This window comes from Rana temporaria, chromosome 8 (assembly GCF_905171775.1).
Source record: "Rana temporaria chromosome 8, aRanTem1.1, whole genome shotgun sequence".
NCBI lineage: Eukaryota > Metazoa > Chordata > Amphibia > Anura > Ranidae > Rana > Rana temporaria.
The window spans coordinates 177,690,222-177,708,073 of NC_053496.1; the positions used below are offsets into that span (position 1 = coordinate 177,690,222).

A 17,852-nucleotide genomic window follows, 5' to 3' on the forward strand; every position below is an offset into this window, starting at 1 on the left:
ACCTGCAGTCAGTGAAACCCAGAACAGCCCAAAGCAATCACAAGCTGCTCCACAGCCAAAAAAAACGTATTTTTCTTAATCATTCTAGCAACCTATCTAGGAGGGTGATACACTCCTTAAAAGTCTGAAGGTGCTCCTTGGATTTTGAACTACTCTATGTGGTTAAGCTCTGAAAAAGTCAATATATAATCGGTTCAAACATTGAAAACGTGGTATCCCTATACTTGGGAGGAGTAGTAGAATGTATTTTTTGTAGTAGTTTTTTGTCGGAGCTACAAAGGGAGCTATAATGCCAAACACATCACAAAACATTATCTGCATATAAACCTACCCCTTTTGGATATAAAAGGTGAAAAGAGAGCATCCCCTGCAGTAATTTCTAGGGACCATGCAGCTTATAGATAAGGAAACTTTATTACACAAAAATATCAAATGGTAATAATAAAAATCCCATCAGCAGCACCTCAGTAACAAATAAAAAAATTGACAATGTTGTCCGATCAAGATGTAGCTTGATCAGACAATGTTGTCTATTTTTTACTGAGGTGCTGGTGATGGGATTTTTGTCCGGTGTGTTTTGTATTATCATTTGATATTTTTGTGTAATAAAATATCTATAAGCTACATGGTCCCTAGTAATTACTACAGGTGAGGCTCTCTTTTCACCTTTTTCTTTTGTATGCTTGGTTGATTACCAGGATCACACCTTATTGAGGTGAGTCAGCTATTTGAGGAACGCTGTGTTTGCTCTCATACAGAGCCTTCCCAGCCCATACACCCCAGTGAGCTACTGGCTATCTTCCTGGTTTTCTTTCCCTTTTGGATATACCATCTATATAAGCAGGACCTGAAGTTATTTCTGAGTGACACAATAGATTAGTGGCCCCTTTCCTGGACTTTTTGTCCTCCCTATGGCCATCATTTCAGCTACCTTGATCATCAGTACATGGGCACCAGCTATTGATGTAAATACTGATAATATGTCTTCCATCACTCTCATTTTTATGATTTAACAGATAGTCTCTCATACAATTCAAAGTGATGCATAAACTCCTGAAGAAGTCGAAAGCTTTTGGCAAAACGTTGAGATTGACGCATCTATTGTAACATGGAATATGTAAAGTATGTTTGTTGATCAAAACACAGTGAGATTCATGGTTTTAATGAATATTTTTAACATTTAAAAAATGGTTACGTTTTAACAATATTTGTGTATTAATCGGCACCTTTAAAACCCCTGTTTTTTGTACTATATTCCTACCTGAGTAGTACAATTTATTTTGGGGGAAATTGTAAATATGCCCATACTGTGTGTTACAATATTTTATTAAATGACAGATTTGTGTAAAAAAAAAAAAAAATTATTTACTTCATGTATTTTCTAAAAACTTGTGTCAGAAAAAGGAAATCCTCAAAAGACTCATCATGCCTCTTAAAAAGATACATTGGGGAATGTTTACTCTCCAAAATGTGGCCATTGTGTGGGTGTCTTATCGTGGCACTGCAGGGCCTCAAGAAATGTGATAGGAAGTCATTTATGCACTTTGAAAGCCTGAAGGTGCTCCTTGGATTTTGGACCCCTCTACGCATCTAGACATATAAAAAGTCTCACACATGTGGTATCCTCATGCTTGGAAGGAGTAGAAGAAAGTATTTTGATGTGCAATTGTAAGTATACCCGAGCTGTGTGTGAGAAATTATTTGTTAAAATGACAACTTTGTAAAATTAAAATCAGATTTCTTTATTTTCCAAAAAGATTGCGGCAAAAACATACAGCATCAAAAAACTCTGCATACCTCTTACTAAATACCTTGGACTGTCTACTTAGATGTCATTTTGGGGGTATTAGTACTAATCCTGGAATTTTAGGGCCTCAAAAATTGAGATAGGCCATCAGAACATCAGGATTTCAAATACAATATATATACCATAGTTTGAAGACTTTATAACTTTCACACAGAGTAGATAATATACACTGATTTGCTATTTTACCAAAGAAATGTAGAAGAATAAATGTTGCCCTAAATTTATGAAGAAAGATTATTTATTTGCAATTATTTTATAAGAATAACTAAGAAAAATGCTTTTTATTCAAACTTTTCAGTCCCTTTTCCATTATATTGTATAGTAAAAGTGGTGAAGGAACACAACTAAAAGAAAGCTTTACAAGTCTCTGATATAAAATTCATTTGGCATTTGGGTACAGTGTTTGATGACCAAGTAATTGTCAAAGTATCATAGTGCCGAAAACTAAAAAATGGCCATGACAGGAATGGGATTTAACATTGGGGGCCTTTAAGTGGTTAACAAACAGTAAAAACTAAGAATCAAAATATTTATAATTGAGGATAATAAACTAGACAATGTATGAATTATTGGTTGGACCAATGAGAAGCCAGCTTCTTCAATAAAACATAAAAAGAACAATAATGTACAGAAACCGATATCAACCAATAAGAAGTGTTGTCCATGTATTGTCATATCTGGCCATGTATTAGCACAGTTTAGTTGTATGGTGCGGTCTGTGTGAGTGCGGGACCGAGTCATCTCTGTATGTTTAGAGGATCATATTACTAGAATTCAATCCCTGCAGACTCAGATCTATCAAACCGAACCTGAAAAACATTCAATATATTCCACTCCACCCCCAACACACCACTGTTATCATGAGAAATATCGTTATCTCATATGAGTGTTCTCTGATGTTGCACAAGGTTTTTTTTCAACGTGAAAGATTTCCCGCACTCTGAACATGACTAAGGACGCTCCGTTGTGTGAATTCTCTGGTGTTGCACAAGGTGTCCTTTCTGTGAGAACGATTTCCTGCATTCTGAACATGAGTAAGGACGCTCACCTGTGTGAATTCTCTGGTGTTTAACAAGGTCTGCTTTCGACTTGAAAGATTTCCCACACTCTGAACATGAATAAGGACACTCACCTGTGTGAATTCTCTGGTGTCTAACAAGGTGTACTTTTGACATGAAAGATTTCCCACACTCTGGACATGAATAAGGACGCTCACCTGTGTGAATTCTCTGGTGTTGAACAAGGTCTCGTTTGCGAGTGAAAGATTTCCCGCACTCTGAACATGAATAAGGACGCTCACCCGTGTGAATTCTCTGGTGATACACAAGGTGTCCTTTCTGTGAGAAAGATTTCCCGCACTCTGAACATGAATAAGGACAGTCACCTGTGTGAATTCTCATGTGATGCACAAGGTGTCCTTTCTGTGAGAAAGATTTCCCGCACTCTGAACATGAATAAGGACAGTCACCCCTGTGATGCTTCTGGTGTATATCGAATGAATATTTCCATTTGAAACATTTCCCACACTCCGAGCATGTATAAGGACGCTCACCCGTGTGATCTCTCTGGTGCACAAGAAATTTTGCTTTTGTAATGAAACCTTTCCCGCACTCAGAACAGGAGAAGGGACACTCACCCGTGTGAAGCTTCTGGTGTGTAAGAAGATTGTGTTTTTTAGTGAAACATTTCCCACATTCTGAGCATGAATAGGGACGATCACCTATGTGACTGTTCTGGTGTGTGTGAAGACTTTGTTTGGTAGTGAAACATTTCCCACATTCTGAGCATGAATAAGGACGCTCACCTGTGTGAATGTTCTGGTGTGAAAGTAGATTTTGCTTGGTAGTGAAACATTTCCCGCATTCTGAGCATGGAAAGGGACGTACACCTGTGTGAATTCTCTGATGTATATGAAGGTTTTGTTTGCTAGTGAAACACTTTCCGCACTCTGAACATGAATAAGGACGCTTAGCAGTGTGACAATTCTTGTGTTTAAGAAGGTCTCTCTTTTTTGTGAAAAGTTTCCCACACACTGAACATGACAATGACCTCTCTTCTGTGTGATCTCCTTCCTGCCCTGAAGAAGATTCCTCGGGAATAGACGGATCTATTAAAGTATTTCTACTGTGAGATCTTAGAGTCCTGGTATGTGATTTATCAGAAGATTCCTCAGACGTATTCCGGACATTATGGTCATCTGCGGAGAAACGATTTTACAATAAATGTTAGAAGAATTGTTGGAATCTTGTATTCAGGAGTCATACAGTACAGACCAAAAGTTTGGACACACCTTCTCATTCAAAGAGTTTTCTTTATTTTCATGACTATGAAAATTGTAGATTCACACTGAAGGCATCAAAACTATGAATTAACACATGTGGAATTATACATACCAAAAAAGTGTGAAACAACTGAAAATATATATTTCATATTCTAGGTTCTTCAAAGTAGCCACCTTTTGCAGCAGACACATCTCTAGAACTGTTAGGCCTCGTACAGAAGGACGGACTGTCCGCTGAAAACGGTCCGCCGGACTGTTTTCAGCGGACATGTCCACCCGGAGATTTCTGTCTGATGGTTGTACACACCATCAGATAGAAATCCGCGCGTACACGATACGCGATGACGCGGCGACGTGCGCGGCCCTGGAAGTTCAATGCTTCCACGCATGCGTCAAAGTGATTCGACGCATGCAAGGGATGGCGGCCGATCGGACATGTACGGTGAGTCTGTACAAACGACCGAACATGTCCGACGGACAGGCTTCCAGCGGACATGTTTCTTAGCAAGCTAAGAAACATTTGTCCGCTGCAAAACGGTCGGCTGGACAAATGTCCGCTAGAAACCTTTTCTCGGTCGGCCGTTCACACGACCGAACATGTCTGCTGAAACTGGTCCGCGGACCAGTTTCAGCAGACATGTTCGGTCGTGTGTACTGGGCCTGAAGAGGAGACTGTGTGAATCAGGCCTTCATGGTAGAATATCTGCTAGGAAACCACTGCTAAAGAAAGGCAACAAGCAGAAGAGACTTGTTTGGGCTAAAGAACACAAGGAATGGACATTTATTCAAAATTGAAGGCATACTGAACCAGCATAGATACCACAGCATCTTGCAGCGGCATGCTATTCCACCCGGTTTGCGTTTAGTTGGACCATTATTTATTTTTCAACAGGACAATGACCCCAAACACACCTCCAGGCTGTGTAAGGGCTATTTGACCAAGAAGGAGAGTGATGGGGTGCTACCTCTTGAAGCTCATCAATCGAATGCCAAGAGTGTGCAAAGCAGTAATCAAAGCAAAAGGTGGCTACTTTGAAGAACCTAGAATATGAAATATATTTTCAGTTGTTTCACACTTTTTTGTTATGTATAATTCCACATGTGTTAATTCATAGTTTTGAAGCCTTTAGTGTGAATCTACAATTTTCATAGTCATGAAAATAAAGAAAACTCTTTGAATGAGAAGGTGTGTCCAAACTTTTGGTCTGTACTATATATGTTGGTCTAGTTCTATATCTTTGAGCTCCGGAATACAAGTGGGAGAAATCAGAACAGAAATAGAAATTCTAAGTAGATAAACAATACAATTCAGTCCCCCAAATCACACTGTGCAACTTTGTGCATTGAGGACATTGTTATTGGGGAATGGAGATGGACCTTTCATATGGTGTACAGTATCTCCTCCTGATTTGTTGGGAACATGACGTTATATTGAGGAATGGAGATGGACCTTTCATATGATGTACAGTATCTCCTCCTCATTTGTTGGGAAGATGACGTTATACTGAGGAATGGAGATGTACCTTTCATATGATGTACACAAGTGGTGGTCAGTTTGCTGGATGTAGGAGGCCTTAAGTGGCCCCTAATATAATCAAAGGGTGGCACATAATATTCAGTCTATGTAAAGCTACAGAAATCTGTCGGACTGTGAACATATTACACTAGACGGTCAGAGACTATAAGCATGGTGCAAATAAGGTCGGAGACTGAGGACATGATGCAGTAGGCAGATACTGAGAATACCTTTCATGATAATTCTATTACAGTTTCATTTACAAATCAGTCCTCTCAGATTGGTGTTCTTTACGGGACATTGATGAGGTACATCGATGATGTTCTTACTGTAAGCAGTTGAGGTTTCTCAGTCTTTCCTGTACAGAAGCATAAGATGTTCTCTATTTTGTACATGAGCAACACAGATTGCTTGAAATTAAATACAAAAAATCTCTGTATACAGAAGAGGTGATTTGTTTTTAGAGCTCTGTGGCTGGATGTTCTTCTCATGATTACTAATTGTAGGAAAACTATTTTAGAATGTTGATCTGGTGAGCTATCTGATTGCCTTTTGGGATCAGGAAGGAATCTTTATAACCTAAAGAAGATTAGGCCGAGCTTTATATGGACATTCTACTGTCCTGGGGGTCAGCTGCTGCTTTGAAATTTTTATTTTTCTCTTGTGAATTCAGTAGACATCGACCTTTTCTCCGCTGATGTAACAATGTAAATACAAACTTTATACTCATAGAAGTAAAATAATAATGGGAACTGGTTCTATATTTAGTGTTTTTTTTACTTACTTGTGTCTATATGTAGAGAAGATTCCTCCTGTTTACATTCCGTAATCATCTCCCCCTCCTCCATAGACTGCTGATCTCCACTCACCAACCTCTCTTCTTCTTCCTCTTCATCCTCAACTTTGATGTCTTTCAGTTCTTCACCCTAAACCCCATAGGTGATAGAATACATTGGTAAAAAGAAACAAGAGATTACACAGAAGAATGTCCTCTCATAGATTAGAATACATTTTGAGTTCTAGTTGCTCAGTCCCACCTACCTGATGATGGTGGGGGATGGTGTGACCTTCCTGTGTGGAATCCCGGGAATACAGAGGACGGGGACATCTCTCTGGTGGGTTCCCATTACTGGATCCATCTGTAGGAAACACACACACTGACTGAATACATTGTTTCTATGTGTTTATCAGATGATGGGGGATCTAGGTGGACCCTCCGTACTGCTCTCTCCTTTACAATAAAGTCTCCTATTACCCGGTGATGTGAGGGGCGGCTGATTATCCATCTCGACGTCCTTGAAGAGATCCTTGTGTGCTTCTAAATACCTCTGTTGTCAGACAGTGAGGTGGAGGCACTGTGATGGGTGATGTCCTGTGAAGAGGGCTGATGGTTGTTGATGGATATCCAGATAGTTACTGCTCTATAATCCTGTGTGAAGACAGGAAGTCATAATGATCACTTCATACTTTCCAGAATTATCCCTACTTCTACCCATGTCAAAAAATAAACCCTAAAAATTGTATTTTAGGTTTGGGTAATAGTGGATGTTGGAGATAAAGACATCACAGTGACTATGGAGGAAGAGAACGGACATGACGGGGTGGGGGGATTTATTGGTGTAAATAGAAAAGGAATCTTATTACCCTCTTTGTGTGTTCCAGTGATGTGTGCTCTCATTTTGCTCCTCCTTTCACCTTGGATATTGTATGTTATACAACGTTCTGTGCTTATCTTTCATCAGTTCCCATGAGAGTGATCCGCACACAATATGAGATGTTGTTAGAACTGCATCATGTGAGGCTTCTCAGGGTACGCAGTGAATGTATCCTATATCTAGCCCATCCCCCGCCCATACTTCCTGTTTTTCTTCGAGAGGGGTGGCTGCAGAGTGGAGCTCCACTGATGACAGGAAGCACGTGACCTCCACTCCAGTTCCTTATTATTATTATTTTTTTTACTGAACTTTATTGTGAATCTCTGCAGCTGGGAGAGGGGTCTGGCTGTAGAGATTCACATTAAAGTTCAGAAAAAAACAAGTGGAGTGGAGGACACATGCTTCCTGTCATTAGTGGAGCTGCACTCTGCAGCTAGACCCCCTTGTAGAGACAGGAAGTGATGTAGGATACAGACAGGAAGTGATGTGAGGTATAAACATGAAGTTGCAGGTGAAAGGGGAGTTATGAGGAAGTAGAAACAGGACGTTATAGCTGGTGTTCCTTTAGATATGACGACCCATCAGAATTGGTAATGGAAGTGACGTTACGTCACCGCCATCTTGCTACACCCCACACTCCTCCACAACAAAACACAGAGAAGGGTCAAGCGGACATCTTGTTATACCCACCGGAGTTTTGCATTCCACGGTTAATTTCAACAGGAAACTGAGCTTATAAGGTGAAATACAGTATTTAGAAATCGGACGGACTGTTTAGATGTTGAATTTTAAAAGTAGCGGCAAACCTGCTCATCTTACAGGTTTGCTAATGTGACAGAACACATCTGCTTTTATAATTCAACATGTAAACAGTCACATGGATTTCCAAATACTGTATTCCACCATATAAGCTCCGTTTACTGTTAAAAATAATTGGGAAATGCAGTGGGTGTAACAAGTTGTCCGCTTGCCCCCTTTTCGTTGCATCAATCCTGTGGATGAGTGTGAAGTGCAGCAAGATGGCGGCGAAGGAACGTCACTTTCGTTACCAATTCTGATGTGTTGCAATATCTGATGGAAAACACCAGCTCTAACGTCTTGTCTCTACTTCCTCCCCTTTCACCCGGAACTTCCTGTTTATACCCCACATCACATCCTGTCTGTACACTACACAATTTCCCGTGACTTCTGACGGGTCACCATATCTGACGGAACACCTACAAACATGCAGGAAGGGGAAGTAAGGTCAACTCTCCCCATCTCCAATTATTATTACTACAGTACTTGTATTTTGGCCATTAATTCTCTTCCAAGTAAATTCACAAAGCACCCGGGAATGACTCTACAAGGGTGCATCTATCATCTAAACTGCTCACAAGTAAGCAATGGGGTTTCCCAGGTCTTTGTCAGGACCCCATTTATACCCACAGAAGGCTCACATTCTCTTAGAGTTCCAGTATATTCTCCCTCTTTAAACCCCTTCAATACCGGGCACTTTCACCCCCTTCCTGCCCAGGCCAATTTTCAGCTTTAAATGCTTTGAATGATAATTGCATGGTTATGCAACACTGTGCGCAAATTACATCTTAATTTTTTTCTTCACAAAACTAGAGCTTTGGTGGTATTTATTCACCACTGTTTTTTTTTTATACTTAGCTAAATAAACAAAAAAGGGCGAAACATTTTGAAAAACATGTTTTTCTTTGTTTCTGTTATAAAATTTTGCAAATAAATAATCTTTCTTCATAAATTTTGCCCAAAAATTTATTCTGCAACATTTCTGATGTGCACTGATAGGCGGCAGTGATGGAAACTGATGGACACTGGTAGGTAGCACTGATAGGTGACACTGATAAGGAGGCACTGATTGGCAGCAGTGGTGGCCACTGATGGTGCTGCACTGATAATCAGTGAATAAAGATTTCCTTGTGGATGCTGGCCCCGGCTCACCACCGTCAATAGTAATTGAAGAAAAAGAAGATTGGTCACACACCATGCAAGGAAGAATTTCTGTAGAATATTTACTTTATTGTCAAGGTGCCAAAGGGCGTAGACAGGACATTACAGGAACATTGGTAGACCAGTTTTACATGGATAACTCGTGCTTGTTTACAAGTTGTGAACAAGCACGAGCTATCCTTGTGAAGCCGGTCTATCAATGTTCCTGTAACGTCCTGTCTACGTCCTTTGGCACCTTGACAATAAAGTAAATATTCTACAGAAATTCTTCCTTGCATGTTGTGCGACCAATCTTCTTTTTCTTCAATTACTATTGACAGTGGTGAGCCGAGGCCAGTAGCCACGAGGAAATCTTTATCCACAGTCTGAGCGGTGTTACACTCTCTCTGGACTGTGTTTACATTGTGATCAGTTGTGACTGGACACTGCTGATCACGTTGTAAAGGGCCACTGTGATTCGCTCTTTACTCCGACCTGTGATAAGCTGTGTCCTAAGAATCAGAGCAAGCTGAAGCACGCTCGCGTTGGGAGCGATCATTGGAGGACGTCATATAACACCATCCCAGAACTGGACGACTACGCTGTAGCCGTCATTCAGCTAATGCGCTGTTGGGAATTGGGGCTAACTTGGCGACACGCTGTGGCTAGGGGAACATGACTGACAATTTGTTGTTTATCAGTCAGTGTTCTCCCCTGTAGGCTCATGTTAGTCCGTTCCTCAACCTCAGAACTAATATCAGAATCAAGTAATGTCTGTGCATCCTCAAGAAGCAAGTGGCTGACGCTGTATTCAAAAATTTCAGCTGACCCCTCCATGCATGATGCTGGGGCCATGGCAGGAGTAGCTGTGAACAACGAGGCAGAATAAGCCACTCTGGCAGCTGCAGTGGACTGCACACTAGTGCCAGATTGAAGAGTCATAGAGGATGAGGATGGTTTAGTAAACCAGTCCACCACCTCCTGTGGCTGGATAAAACGGGCAACATCCCTAAACAGAGACAAAGTTGCCTTGCCTGAGGACGACCATGTCCACATTTGCTTGTTGACACAGATGCTGCTGGACCCCTCATAGTGGCATGGGAATGTCTTCCTCTCCTTATTGGCATCACAGACATTATAGGAGGGGGGCTTATTACCCACATTTTAAAGATACTTGGAAATGTGTAATTGGATGCCCTTTATTCAATGAAAAGTGGTGTTTGGTGAGCTTTAAATTGAAGACTGATGCTGTCAGAACTGTAAATACTATAAAAAAAAAAATGAATAAAAAATATACATTCTATATTTAGGATGTATCTGGTCTATAAGCCAGAGGCTCTGGATGTACAGTTGGATAAATGGTTCTATATTTAGGATGTATCTGGTCTATAATCCAGAGGCTCTGTGTACATATTATAATACTCTATATAAAGGCCTGTATAGGGTTATCTGTTGGAGATAAAAGACATCACAGTGACTGTGGAGGAAGAGGATGGACATCACGTGGGGGGTTACTGGGTGTAAATATAAAATAATTTGCATTACCTCCTCTGCTGCCGATTACAAGGATATCCTTCTCTGCTTCCTGCAAACTGTCTTATCTCTAGGAACCTCCCATCTATAGTTGAAATCACTTCCTGTCTTCTATCAATTCCTGTCTTTGCGTTCCACTGAAAAAAGTGAGATCAGCACCTTGTGGAGAAAAAAACAACTGCAGCCTTAAATACTTTGAAAGCTGCTTCCTGGATTGTTCTTCAGTTTTGGTGCCTAACCACTTGCCATATACAGTAGCCGTTGGATAAAAACAACAAGACGGCAGGCTCCTGAAGGTTGGAGGCTGTATAAGAATGGCCTCCCCTTTGCACTGCTCATCTGTGCCCTCTAGATTGTGCAGTAGCATGCTCCGTGATCACTGAGCCCATCAGACATGGCAGATCAAAGAGCAGGGTACAAGGCCAATTAAATTTGCCCTGTCCCAAGTGATCACTGTGACCAATCGCAGCCATCACAGATGTGAACAAAAGCTGCATGTTGGTGCCACCATAAGCACAGTACAGTGTCACCAGAGCAGCCAACCAATGTCCCTGATCACTCCCGTACAATATCACCATACCATTGCATCCAGCAACATTGTCCCTTATTGCTAGACATCCCAGTACAAAATCACCAGGCAACAGTGTTCCTGATTGTTGCCACCCCATGACACTCTCACTACACTAGTGTAAGCCAATAACAGTTTTCCGATCACCGCTACACAAGTCCTACTGTCACCAGATGAGTGCAGCCATCGGCAGTTTTCCTGATCACTCCCACAGCAGTCCCAGTGTCACCTGACCAGTGTCAGTCAGCAACAGTGTTCTAGATTACCACTACATGAGTTCCAAAGCCACCAGACCAGTGTAAGCCAATCACTTGCCAAATCAATCCCAGTGTCACCAAACCAGTGTAAGCCACCAACATCATTTCTGATCAATGCTTCATGCGTCCCAGTGTAAGCCAGTAAAAGTGTTCCCAATCTCCACTACACCAGTCCTACTGTAACCAGACCAGTGCAGCCAGCAACAGTGTTCCTGATCACCAGCTTGAGTCCCATTGTCCCCAGACCAGTGTAAGTTAGAAACAGTGTTGATGATCACCGCCACACCAGTCCCAGTACCCGATTGCTGACCTCATTACTGTCTGCCGTCGTACATGACCCATCTGTGTATCCCACTGACTAAGTTCCCGAGACACCAGTCCCAGCCATCCCCTGCAGACAACTGCACTCCTGGAACCACAGGAACTGTATTGTTTTTCCCTTTGTTCATCCTCCTATACTTCCTGATCAGTGACCATGGCATTCCTGGGGACAACCACATATCAATAGGTTAGGCTTGCTTGGCTTACAGGTACAAGGACGCCTACAGGTGACAACACAGAGCTGTATTCCCTTACCACTTGTAGATAGGCAACCATTAAAGCGGGGGTTCACCCGAAAACAAATTTTTAACATTAGATTGAGGCTAATTGTGGTAAGCACAATCGGGTGTTTTTTTTTTTTAAATCAATGCAGTACATACCGTTTTAGAGATAGATGTTCTCCGCGGCTTCCGGGTCGCATACAGCGCGTCACGAGTTGCCGAAAGAAGCCGAACGTCGGCGCGGCTCTATATGGCGCCTGTGCACCGACGTTCGGCTGCTTTCGGGAACTCGTGACGCGCTGTATGCGATAGTCGGAAGGCTGTCAATCAAATAGGAACGCCCAGTCCAGCAGCCCATACCCGGAAGCCGCGGAGAACATCTATCTCTAAAACGGTATGTACTGCATTGATTTTTTTTTAAAAAAAACCCGATTGTGCTTCCCACAATTAGCCTCAATCTAATGTTAAAAATGTGTTTTTCGGGTGAACCCCCGCTTTAACGTACATTGTTTTTATATACAATGCTGGCTGATTTTTGGGATGCACAAGATACAATGTTTGGTACATAATCAATCCATAAACACAAACGAATACTTTAACCTCCCTGGCGGTATGATTCTGTCTGGAATTACGTACCAAAAGCGGTACAATTATTTTGCAAGGAAATTTGGCGTTTTATACTGTAGGCCTGTAATTTTTAGAAATAACTCACTTAAATCTGACCAAGCAAGAGTCTTGTAGGCATCCCGGGTATGATTTTTTTTTTAAAACAAAATTATAAATTATAATAAATAATTATAAATAATTATAACAAATAATAATATAATTATAATAAAAATTATTCAATAATGTAATCAACTCAAAATCACTGAAATGTGCTCAGTTGCAGAATTGTCGCTGTCATTATTTTTTTTTTTTTATGACGAATTTCCCCACAAATCGCTATCGCACATTTCTGCAAGTGATTATAATTTATTATCGCTGTTTTCTAGCTGATCTAAAACCATTTTTGACATAAAGGGACACTTTTGGACAATCTACAGTTTTTAGGCAGAAATGACATTTTTTATTTTTATAAAAGTACATGTAGGACACTGGGCAGACCACTAGGGACAAGGGGGGGTGTGTATTTTTTACATACAGTACTGTAATCGATAAGATTACAGTATACTGTATGTAAAGTGTTTGTTTACTTTTTTGAATTTGGCGGCGTTCTCCGCTCCCGTGCGTCGTAACGTCGCAGGGAACGGAGATCGGCGGCACACGGGGAGACTGTGAATCGAGCGAGGAGGTCCCGCTCGCTCACACAGCGGGGTGGCATCGCTGGATCCAGGGACAAAGTGAGTAACTTGCCTGTGGATCCAGCGAAAGGTAAGCCGCGCCGCTGCACGTCCACCCCGAGCGTGACTCGGGGATACCGATCTTAGCATTGAAAACCAACCCTGAGTCACGCTCGGGTTTACCGCCAGGGAAGTTAAGTATGTCAAAAAAACCTGAATCGGTAATCACTAAATTCTCACTAAACGAAGGGTCCGTAACCCTGCACACCAGAGGCCATTGGTATTAGGACTAGGGTTGTCCCGATACCACTTTTTTAGGACCGAGTACGAGTACCGATACTTTTTTTCAAGTAGTCGCCGATACCGAATACCGATACTTTTTTTAAAATGTGTCCCCAAATGCAGCGATGTCCCCCCACAGATGCAGCCATGTATCCCCCCATCCAGCCAGCGTCACCCCCCATCCAGCCAGCGTCACCCCCCATCCAGCCAGCGTCACCCCCCATGCAGCCAGCGTCACCCCCCATGCAGCCAGCGTCACCCCCCATGCAGCCAGCGTCACCCCCCATCCAGCCAGCGTCACCCCCCATCCAGCCAGCGTCACCCCCCATCCAGCCATTGTCTCCCCCCATGCAGCAATGTATCCCCCCATCCAGCCAGCGTCACCCCCCATCCAGCCAGCGTCACCCCCCATCCAGCCAGCGTCACCCCCCATGCAGCCAGCGTCACCCCCCATGCAGCCAGCGTCACCCCCCATCCAGCCAGCGTCACCCCCCATCCAGCCAGCGTCACCCCCCATCCAGCCAGCGTCACCCCCCATCCAGCCATTGTCTCCCCCCATGCAGCAATGTATCCCCCCATCCAGCCATTGTCACCCCCCATCCAGCAATGTATTCCCCCAGCCATTGTCACCCCCCATGCAGCCATTGTCACCCCCCATCCAGCCAGCGTCACCCCCCATCCAGCAATGTATTCCCCCAGCCATTGTCACCCCCCATGCAGCCAGCGTCACCCCCCATGCAGCCAGCGTCACCCCCCATGCAGCCAGCGTCACCCCCCATGCAGCCAGCGTCACCCCCCATCCAGCAATGTATTCCCCCAGCCATTGTCACCCCCCATGCAGCCAGCGTCACCCCCCATGCAGCCAGCGTCACCCCCCATCCAGCCAGCGTCACCCCCCATCCAGCCAGCGTCACCCCCCATGCAGCCATTGTCACCCCCCATCCAGCAATGTATTCCCCCAGCCATTGTCCCCCTCCATGCAGCCATTGTCACCCCCCCATGCAGCCAGCGTCACCCCCCCATGCAGCCAGCGTCACCCCCCATGCAGCCAGCGTCACCCCCCATGCAGCCAGCGTCGCCCCCCATGCAGCCAGCGTCACCCCCCATGCAGCCAGCGTCACCCCCCATCCAGCCAGCGTCCCCCCATCCAGCCAGCGTCCCCCCCCATCCAGCCAGCGTCCCCCCCATCCAGCCAGCGTCCCCCCCCATCCAGCCAGCGTCACCCCCCATCCAGCCAGCGTCACCCCCCATCCAGCCAGCGTCCCCCCATGCAGCCAGCGTCACCCCCCATCCAGCCAGCGTCCCCCCATCCAGCCAGCGTCCCCCCATCCAGCCAGCGTCTCCCCCCATCCAGCGTCTCCCCCCATCCAGCCATGTCACGCTTACCTGCATCCCCGCTGCCGCCGACTCTGTAATACGGGCGGGAACATTACAACTTTGAATCTCTGTTATGATTGGCGCCGCCCTTGCGTATAGACACTCCCCCTCGCTCGGGATTGGACAGTTCACCCGAGCGAGGGGGAGTGTCTATGCGTGGTGCGAATCATTACAGCTATTCAAAGCTGTAATGTTCCCGCCCGTATTACAGAGTCGGCGGCAGCGGGGATGAGGCGAATGGCGGCCGATTACGGCGTTTCGTGGCGGCGGGCGGCGTTCGGCGGCGGGCGGTGTTCGGCGGCGGGCGGCGGCAAGTATTCTATTTATGTATCGGGGCGGGGTATCGGCGTCTGAGTACCGCCGAAAAAACTCGGAATCGGTCCCGATACCGATACTAGTATCGGTATCGGGACAACCCTAATTAGGACATACCTTTCAATCAAACTATATAAAACATCTCTGGGCTGTATTTATGAAGGTATAGTTTTATGTTTTTACCTTTTACCCCATGAAATGTCTATCAAGTAATGATTTTTTTGTACATATGTCTATCTAATATATCCTTTATCATTGATTATTATGTATTTATGTGTGTTACACGATTTATCAGTGTTCTTATGTACATACTGTACCTTGCTCAGTTCTCTCCACACGTTGGCAGGAAACTTCCGGCCGGCTGGTCTGTGTATATGTAGCACCCACTACCTTTTGGTAGGTACTAGAATAGGGTGACCAGACATCCCCAGTTTCAGGGGACAGTCCCCTGATTGAGGACACTGTCCCCGGACCAAGTTTGTCCCTGGTTTTGTCCCCAGATTGGATTTAATAGGGGGCAGGGGCAATTTCAAAGACAGTCAGTGCAGAATTAAATAAAAAATATTAGAATTACACACCCCCACTATGCCGTGCCTACTAGCATAGGAGGGTTGTATTTTTCCCATTATCTGTGCCCCTTTCTGATGATCATGTTCTGGTCGGAGCGGAGGGAATATTTCTTCAGTTTGGGGCGCATGCCCATTCAGCTCCGCTCGCATGTTCTTCTGCCTTGGCTCAAATCCTGGCCAGCCACCTGCCTATCTCCTTGCCTTCCCTGGTGGAGTGATCTTCCTCCGCTCCCCATCCAGTAGTAGCCGGGGGCCCGAAGAGTGAGACTTGAGAGGCTGTGAGGCGGGCGGCGACGGGCAGAGAGTCGCCGATTGTCGCCATTACTAGTAAAGAAAAAATATGTCCCCGGATTTCATTTTAAAAATCTGGTCACCTTATACTAGAATGATTTTTTTTTTTTCATGTTACAGGTATTAGTGCAGGCAAATTTAGGCAGGCCTGTGCTGTAAGCTAGGCCGGTTTGTTTTGATCTGGGACTGGGAAGTTCAGTATAGCAGTGGGTGTGACCACTTGTGCTCAGGCTCTGAGGCGCCTCCCCTGCTTCCAGTCAGTAAGTTCTGGATCTGGAACAGAGGCTGAACTTGAAATTCTGAGTGACAGGCAGCTCATGTGAGGAGTTCGGCATTGGCAGGGGACAGGCTTCTTATATAAGCTGAGATCACATGCTGCTGGGGAGGAGTTCTTAGGGAAAGGAAGATGGAGCAGTAGTGTTGCTGTGAGGAGGTCCCCAGCCTGGGGACTTCCATGTGTTGAGGGGGAAGTCGCGGGGAAGACTCATCCCTCACCCACACCGCAGAGGAGGAATTCTTGGAGAGAAGGAATTCAGGACAGAGAGAAAGGATTAGAGGTACCCTGGACTGTGCAGCTGAACTGCGTTTTCCTCCATGGACCGGGGCATGGAGAAGGTCAGTGTGTACACTACAGTGAGTAATGGAAGCGGAGGAAGCTATTGCAGTATTGTGTAGGCTGTTGTGGCCGGGGAACGCAGCAGTTCAGGAAAAGACTTTAAAGCGGGAGTTCACCCATTTATAAATTTTTTTTGTTTCTCCCCTTAGCTTCCTGCTCGTTCGGTCTAGGGGAATCGGCTATTTGTATTAAAATATGAGCTGTACTTACCCGTTTTCGAGCTGCATCTTCTTCCGTCGCTTCCGGGTATGGGTCTTCGGGAGCGGGCGTTCCTTCTTGATTGACAGGCTTCCGAGAGGCTTCCGACGGTCGCATCCATCGCGTCACTCGTAGCCGAAAGAAGTCGAACGTCGGTGCGGCTCTATACTGCGCCTGCGCACCGACGTTCGGCTTCTTTCGGAAAATCGTGACGCGATGGATGCGACCGTCGGAAGCCTCTCGGAAGACTGTCAATCAAGAAGGAACGCCCATTCCCGAAGCCCATACCCGGAAGCGACGGAGAGGATGCATCTCGTAAACGGGTAAGTACTGCACATATTTTAAAATAAATAGCCGATTCCCCTAGTAAAAACGAGCAGGAATCTAAGGGGGAAAAGTGCCCTCTAAGGGTGAACCCCCGCTTTAAACTTAGTGCAGATTGCTGTGACCGAGGAACATAGCATCTGCAAGTCTGGGCTATCTGGGCCTAGTAGTCCATCGGTCGCCATGTAGGGTTGCCACCTGTCCGGGATTCACCCGGACAGTCCAGGTTTTGAAACATGTGTCTGGGTTTCAGGCGGACACATTATTCAGATTGGGCTGTAACTCCTCAAGTAACCGGCTTGACAGGTCCTCTTTATGAAGAGATATTGAGTCAAATTGACCCTAAATCTTCTCTTTACATTTTAAAAGCAAAAGATCATAAAAAGGAAAACGAAATAAAACATTTTTTCCAGCCTGGACTAGGGTTGCCACGTCCAGGATTCACCCGGACAGTCTGAATTTTGAATCATGTGTCCGGGTTTCAGGAGGGCTGTGGCTCCCCA

At 44.7% G+C, this 17,852-nt stretch overlaps 1 long non-coding RNA gene and 1 pseudogene across 1 annotated transcript; both read right to left on the minus strand.

Annotated features, from left to right (window-relative positions):
- Window positions 1-1,721: 1,721 nt before the first annotated feature.
- LOC120910538 overlaps window positions 1,722-17,852 on the minus strand; it is a 44,887-nt pseudogene continuing 28,756 nt past the window's right edge.
- LOC120910215 lies at window positions 6,704-7,537 on the minus strand. The gene is made up of 3 exons (XR_005741417.1): window positions 7,249-7,537; window positions 6,860-7,033; window positions 6,704-6,743 (listed from the first exon to the last, which is right to left on the minus strand). It is a non-coding gene; the product is annotated as an uncharacterized LOC120910215 (long non-coding RNA).